This window comes from Oncorhynchus mykiss, chromosome 30 (genome assembly GCF_057628025.1).
Source record: "Oncorhynchus mykiss isolate SJ-2025 chromosome 30, ASM5762802v1, whole genome shotgun sequence".
Taxonomy (NCBI): Eukaryota; Metazoa; Chordata; class Actinopteri; order Salmoniformes; family Salmonidae; genus Oncorhynchus; species Oncorhynchus mykiss.
This window is the reverse complement of record NC_143051.1, coordinates 5,611,412-5,619,995: the sequence shown is the minus strand read 5'-3', so window position 1 is coordinate 5,619,995 and position 8,584 is coordinate 5,611,412.

The following is an 8,584-nucleotide window of genomic DNA, read 5'->3' as shown; positions in this document are numbered from 1 at the left end:
CCCCAAGTGGGAACAAGACCAGGCACTAAATCAGTTTCCCAAACTAGGGGACGCAACCCCAAGTGGGAACAAGACCAGGCACTAAATCAGTTTCCCAAACTAGGAGACGCAACCCCAAGTGGGAACAAGACCAGGCACTAAATCAGTTTCCCAAACTAGGAGACGCGACCCCAAGTGGGAACAAGACCATTCACTAAATCAGTTTCCCAAACTAGGAGACGCGAACCCAAGTGGAACAAGACCAGACACTAAATCAGTTTCCCAAACTAGGGGACGCAACCCCAAGTGGGAACAAGACAAGGCACTAAATCAGTTTCCCAAACTAGGGGACGCAACCCCAAGTGGGAACAAGACCAGGCACTAAATCAGTTTCCCAAACTAGGAGACGCAACCCCAAGTGGGAACAAGACCAGGCACTAAATCAGTTTCCCAAACTAGGGGACGCAACCCCAAGTGGGAACAAGACCAGGCACTAAATCAGTTTCCCAAACTAGGGGACGCAACCCCAAGTGGGAACAAGACCAGGCACTAAATCAGTTTCCCAAACTAGGAGACGCAACCCCAAGTGGGAACAAGACCAGGCACTAAATCAGTTTCCCAAACTAGGGGACGCAACCCCAAGTGGGACAAGACCAGGCACTAAATCAGTTTCCCAAACTAGGGGACGCAACCCCAAGTGGGAACAAGACCAGGCACTAAATCAGTTTCCCAAACTAGGAGACGCAACCCCAAGTGGGAACAAGACCAGGCACTAAATCAGTTTCCCAAACTAGGAGACGCGACCCCAAGTGGGAACAAGACCATTCACTAAATCAGTTTCCCAAACTAGGAGACGCGAACCCAAGTGGAACAAGACCAGACACTAAATCAGTTTCCCAAACTAGGGGACGCAACCCCAAGTGGGAACAAGACCAGGCACTAAATCAGTTTCCCAAACTAGGGGACGCAACCCCAAGTGGGAAAAGACCAGGCACTAAATCAGTTTCCCAAACTAGGGGACGCGACCCCAAGTGGAACAAGACCAGGCACTAAATCAGACTGAGGGAAAAATAACATCATCAATGATGATGCTCTTTTCTACACAGGAGATGATACCAAAAGTACGGCCTGGTGGTGTTCTGAACCTCCCACTACTTTTCTGATGTATTTCAGTCACTTCAAACCAAACTTTCTTCAGACTGAAATACTGTCAAAAAGTACTGTCAGACTGATTTGTAATAGACTGTCATAACTCAAATTATGACTAGCAGCATACCACCCTGCGTCCAAATTCTGGCTTGCCTCTGAAGCTATGCAAGGTTGGTCCCTGGATAGGAGACCAGATGCTGCTGGAAGTGGTGTCGGAGGTCCAGTAGGAGGCACTCTTTCTTCTGGTCAAATTTGTTTTTATCCCAATGCCCCAGGGCAGTGATTGGGGACATTGCCCTGTGTTGGGTGCCATTCATTGGATGGGATGTTAAACACGTGTCCTGATTCTCTTGGGTCCGCTTTTTGGGGGGGATCAAAATGGGGTCACGGGCCAAAACAGTTTGGGAAACGTTAGCCTATCCCTAATTTTAAATTAGACCATTTTAACTGTGTGGCTGTAGAATTTGACTTTGTGGCTGTGGACTCCGACTTTGTCGCTATAGAAGCCAGTGGTAACCTATTTGCAGGGATCCTGATGTACAGTAGACAGAGAGAACATCTACCCGCTAGTGGAGAAGTTAAAAGATTACACCAAACCCTAAGAAGTGGAGCACACAGACCATGGGGCTTTCCCAATTCCCCCCCTGCCCAGAATAGACACCAGAGATGACACAGTACAGACATGCCATTTGATCTCAGTTCACAGTTAAACCCCAGTCAGACTAACATCAGAGTGAAGCTATCGTTTCACAGGCTGGTCCCAGATCTGTGTGCTTGCTTTTAGCCAACCCCTCTGACAATCACATGACTGTCTGACTATAGTTTTGTCCCAAATGGCACCCTATTCCCTATAGTCCCTATATTCCCTATATATTCCTATTATAGTTCCCTATATATTCCCAATATGTTCCATATATGCCCTATATATGCCCTATATGTTCCCTATATATACCCTATGTGTTCCATATATGCCCTATATGTTCCCTATATATTCCCTATATATGCCATATATGTTCCCTATGTTCCCTATATGTTCCCTATATGTTCCATATATGTTCCATGTATGCCCTATATGTTCCCTATGTGTTCCATATATGCCCTATATGTTCCCTATATATTCCCTATATATGCCCTATATATGCCCTATATGTTCCCTATATATTCCATATATATGCCCTATATATTCCCTATATATGTCCTATATGTTCCCTATATATTCCCTATATATGCCCTATATGTTCCCTATATATTCCCTATATATGCCCTATATGTTCCCTATATATTCCATATATATGCCCTATATATTCCCTATATATGTCCTATATGTTCCCTATATATTCCCTATATATGCCCTATATGTTCCCTATGTTCCCTATATGTTCCCTATATGTTCCATATATGCCCTATATATGCCCTATATGTTCCCTATATATTCCCTATGTGTTCCATATATGCCCTATATGTTCCCTATATATGCCCTATATGTTCCCTATGTTCCCTATATGTTCCATATATGTTCCATATATGCCCTATATATGCCCTATATGTTCCCTATATATTCCCTATATGTTCCCTATGTTCCCTATATGTTCCCTATATGTTCCATATATGCCCTGTATATTCCCTATATGTTCCCTATATATTCCCTATATGTTCCCTATATGTTATGAGCCCTATGGGTCCTGGTCTAAAGTAGTGCACTAAATAGGGAATAGGGTTCCATAGGGCTCTGGTGTAAAATAGTGGTCTAAATAGGGAATAGGGTGCCATTTCGGGCTGTATCACATCCGGCCGTGATCGGTAGTCACAAAGTTGGTGCACAATTGGCCCAGTGTCATCCAGGTTAGGGGAGGGTTTGGCACAGTGTATATTAAGGTTTTACACCTAATATTCTCAGCAGCATATCAACCTGTATGTCAGGTAATTTGCGAGGTGCAGCACGTTGCCAGGTAACCCTAAAGCCCAATCTTCCCTTCTCATTGATACTCCTGAACGCAGCTCACCTGAGCGGTCCACCGCGGACAGTTTCGGAGGCTAAAACCTGCAGCTCGAGTAAACGACAGCCTCATATGAAGTTGTCAATTTATACCCGAAGATACCCAGATTCACTGAAACAACAATGAATGACAGGTGAGGTTGATCGTTTTTCAACCTTGGAAAGAGAACAAATCTCAGCGTGTGCTGAGAATCCGTGCACTCAGTTTTCGGAGGCACAGCAGAATAGTTGTTTCTGCTGACGCCACAAGAGGTCAACCATGGATTTTTTTTACATTAACAGGGACTTAAATTCGTTCTTGAAGTGTTCCGACCTCTCCAGGTTGGTTCCGTCCCAATCCCACCCCGGGAAAGTGCAGATGACTGCCCCGTTGGTGGAGAGGTGCTTGGAGCATAGCTGAGCAGGGAATTATAGCTCTGTCTCCGCTGTTCTTATGGCTAATTAAACATGTTTTACACCACATAGATACTAAAGATCTGTGTGCTGTTTTGTTTGTTTACAAATAAGTTAATGTATTCATAGACTATCACTGTCCAACAAGAACATAATAGAGCTATAATTGATAATGATGTTGATGATGATGAGAAGGGAAGATTGGGCTTTAGGGTTAACTGGCAACGTGCTGCACCTCTCACATTGACTGACATACAGGTTGACATACATAAAGGCACTGTAAACAATAGAGTCACAGCCCCAAGGACCAAATTATGTTACAATTATTCCAGATTATTCTAGAGAGTTTAATTGGTTAGTTTATTAAAACGCCACAATGGAATGTAGAAAGCTTTTTATGGAACAAACATTTCAACAGTGAGGTGAAACACTAAGTATATCTGTCACATTTGACAAAAACTGGTTTATGCAAGTCGGTGGAAACATAGCTCCCGTTTCACAAGGAAACGTTTTTTTTTTTACAGGGCTTTACCGTTATGCCCACTTCAGTACCAAGGTCCCATTTATACAGTCTTTGATAGGACTTGGGCGGGGATTGAACTCCCAACCTGGCGGCAGACACTCGGACCACAAGGCCACTGAGTTAGTGAAAGATGGAACTAGGCAGATTACAATTCGTATATATGTTTTCCACCCTCAGCCTCCTGCAACACATCGATGAAAATACAATCAGTGCTAAAATTAGCTGAGACATTTAATAAAGCCCTGTTTCCACTGACATTTTAAAAGTAGTCAAACATTACATGAATTAACACCATAGCTGAATCCTTCATTCATTTTTACACTAAATAATACTCTTTTTTTATGAGAACAGTCAGCTACAGATTTGTTTTAGCTGGCAAATCAGAGTTGAAACAAGCTAACTAGCTAACGTGAGCTAGCAGGAATTGTAGCTGACCAGGTCTTATTGAAAGCTAGCTAGTTAGCTATAGCATATCAAACATTTCCTCTGGTTTCCTTGGTTAGCTAACTAGCTAATAGCCAATGTCATGGCAAGCAAGGTAGGGAATAAGGGTTGGGTTGCAACGGTTTACGCTAGTTAGCTAGCTAGCCTGTTATGCTAGCGCCGATGCTAACCGTTTAGCTAGCTAGCCTGTTATGCTAGCGCCGACGCTAACGGTTTAGCTAGGCAGCCTGTTATGCTAGCACCGACGCTAACCGTTTAGCTAGGTAGCTAACGTTAGCAAGCTAAAGACATGGCTCTGAATCTGGGTGGTAATGGCAGGAGAATGGGGTAACGTTAGTTGCAGCATGGTGAGGGTGAATTAAATCTAGCTAGCTAGTTAGCAACATCAGAGGGTAGGAATGAGAGAAATCGTGGGTCCTTTCAAAAGCTATTGCCACATTGATTGCAAGTTAAAGTAGCATAGCGAACGAAGCCTGGACTGACACCAATTTCACCTGTTGTGCAGTTTGTAGGATATTGAAGGTTCCAGATGCTTTAGCATGGACACACACTGTATATTCATTAACGTTTCTGGATTTAAATTTCTCGAACAGTTGTATAATCTCTGTCTCACACATACACCCACATGCACACACTGCTTTGGCTGTGTTGGATAACAACAGCTACAGTAGCCTACCGATTATACGTGTGTGGGGTACTAAACCACAATAGGGTGTAAATAAGCAATGGAGGAAGAATAACTAGGTAAGGGGTTTTGAATCATAAGTGCACACAGAGTTCATGGGTTCAAGTATAAGGTTATTGTTATCTCTGATTGGATGGGCAGAATCATAGATACAGAAACTCTCTGGCAACTGAACCGATAGAACAAACGACCAGCCGGATTGGGGAGCAACCCTAGTTTTGTGTCGGGACTATATCTCGTGGAAGGATGAAATAGTATTAATAAATATAAATATACAGTCTAAATATATATATGTCAATAATTATTTGAATATGTTGGTAATGTGTTGTATAAAAGTGATAATGCCCTTAAAGCCGGTGTCCGGAGGATATCTTGGCACGGTTTGCCAACATCTTCTCCAGCCTAACATCCGTGACAATATATCCTACTAACACCAGTTTCTCGGGCATTATTACTTAAATATGTCTCTGTATAACATCATCGCCTGCGCCTCCTCTAGAACTGACTCTGGTGATTGTTTTGATATGACCGAGCAAATAATTGGTAATATCAGACTGTTTTGTATGTTTAAATAGTTACAGAGACGGTGAGTGGGAGAGAAGTTTAATTTGATAACAAATGTGTAGTAAGCGTTTCTTAGATGACTATCAGTCCTCTTTAGAAGAAGTGTTTGGGCAGTCAGCCAGACAATGTCATGGTACTCTGTATATCAGGGGTTCCCAAAACTTGTATTTTTTAAACTCGGGGCCACCCCCTTTCCAGCATTGGGGAACATCTCATTTGCTATCAGCACAAACACTGTTCATCACAAACTGTTCACGCCCCTATTGTTGGGGAGAATGTTGCAGTTTTCAAGCATTTTTTTGTGGTTGCAATTCTCAAGATTTTGCCATGTCTAATGTGAATTCAAGTGATATTTGAGTGACAAAAGAATTACAACAATATCTATCGGCTTAAAAACCTAAATAAAAAAAGTGTTTTACCTTTAGTCAAGTCAAAATTCTTATTTACAATGACAGCCTACTCCCGGACGACGCTGGGCCAATTGCGCGCTGTTTTTATTATTTATCTATTTTTATTTGTAGGAATACTTGGGAAAAGATTACCTGAAATCTATTTTTTTGCTGAATTCTTGGTGATTGCCTCTTTTGACCATTTTGTTTTCGTACTAAATACTTTGGGGGGGGGCAAAAAAACCTCTCGCAGGCCGACCCCTCCCTATCAATTTGTTCATGTGACTGAATTTGTGATGAAATGTGTGTATGTGTCAAAATGCTATAGTCGTCTCACAATAACTAAGGAGTGTTAGCTGTGTGTGTGTGTGTGTGTGTGTGTGTGTGTGTGTGTGTGTGTGTGTGTGTGTGTGTGTGTGTGTTTGTGTGTGTGTGTGTGTTTGAGAGAGATGGAGAGAGACAGACAGCGGGAGAGAGAGAGAGAGAGAGAGAGCAAAAGAAAGCGTTTGAGTTGATTGATTGATTCTTGCTCACAATCAAAACTGAAGGTTTGAAATCATAAATAAATGACTAAACACTCATTTAAATACATAACAGATGTTGTAAATAGAATTCAGCCTACGTTGGACAAACGAAAAGACAATTAAAACAACGCATAGCGGAACACCGCAGCTCAATCCCATTGACTATCCAGTAGCAGCTCACTTTGTCGAAGCTAACCATCCCATCTCCTCTCTTAAACACTCAAGCATTGAGCATGTTGCTTTAACAAGGATAGGTGGTAACAACGAGATCCTCCTACTACAAAGGGAGGCTTACTGGATGTCCTATCTAAAAACATTGACCCCTAGTGGTCTGAATATTGACTTTTGATCTCAGGCCCTTCTTATGTTCAATTCTTTCTTTATTTTATGAACAAGTCTTATAGATATATATATTCTTTCTACAGCTTATTAGCGTATATATGTTCCCCCTGTTAATGATGCTCATTATACATTAAGGTTGAACAAATATGCAATGAAATGCCAAACAAATATGTGAAATTGAATTCAAATCAAATCAAATCAAATTTTATTTGTCACATACACATGGTTAGCAGATGTTAATGCGAGTGTAGCGAAATGCTTGTGCTTCTAGTTCCCACAATGCAGTAATAACAAGTAATCTAACTAACAATTCCAAAACTACTGTCTTGTACACAGTGTGAGGGGATAAAGAATATGTACATAAGGATATATGAATGAGTGATGGTACAGAATGAAACAATAATGTATGTTGATGCCAATATGATGTACAATATTCAATTCTTTCTCTATATGAGAACAATATCCTAATATATTTAATACGTATAAACTATTGTTTTAACAGTTTCACTAATTCCTTCTAATTAACTTCATCATTATGACACACCCCTCAATATTGTCATTGGTTGCACTAATTGTCTACATAACCTGGTTCTAGGCTTCATGACGTCACCCTGAAGAAGACACAGTGATGCCGAAACGTTGGTAAATACCCAATAAATGACTGGTAGTTTATCTATGGAGTGTGTGACTCTTTTTATTTAGGGAGTTTATAAATTGAATACAGGACAGTTAAAACTTTGCAGGACATTTTGTTTCATGATGGGAGCTGAAAAATGTGATTGTTGAATTTTTTTTTTGGGGGGGGGGGGGGGGGGTAAAATAGTTGTTGTACAGTCTGACAGAGTGGTGTTGTTTTTTAGACGGCTCGTACGGGCAACAATACATAACCATTTCCTGTCAGTTTCTTTGGAGCCTGGTTGTGCACTGCAGCCTGTTCTGGTTTTACTCTGTAATGGTGGGAGCTGTGGTTGGACTGCTCCCCCTCTGGAGATGATCCTCAGAGCCCTCATCTGCACCCTGTCCAGTTGGGCCTGCTGCTTGTTGTTACATCCAACTAACAGCACTCCACCGTATTCCAGACAAGGCCTGACCAGTGTAGTGTATACTGTGACCCGGTTCTTCAGTGGGTAGGCCATTTCTGTCAAGAACGTTTTGAGGCCTTCCTCACTGACTGCTCCACAAGTGTCACCACTGAGGTTAGAGTCTAGATGAAAACCAAGACACTTAGTTGTTGTTACCACTGGTACTTCCTGTCCTCCTAGGATTAGTGGTGCAGGTTGATGTGGTGTGAATGATGAGGTTGATGATGAGTCCAATGCTCTAACCACTAGTGGAAGTGTCCTCTTGGATGCTGGTTAGAGTTATGACTCAGGACAGCCCCACATCATCAGCATGCCCAATGTCACTGAAGACTTATTTTTTTGGTGAGAGAGAGAGAGAGAGGGAGCCAATTAAACAGGTAGCTGTCAGCTAGCACATTTTTAGGAATTACTGAATCTAAGAACACAATGACACCCTCTGTATTCATGTCATCTAGCAGACATGTTCTCAGGCACCAAGTATCAAACTCCTTTTACTCACAGGTAGACGGTCAGA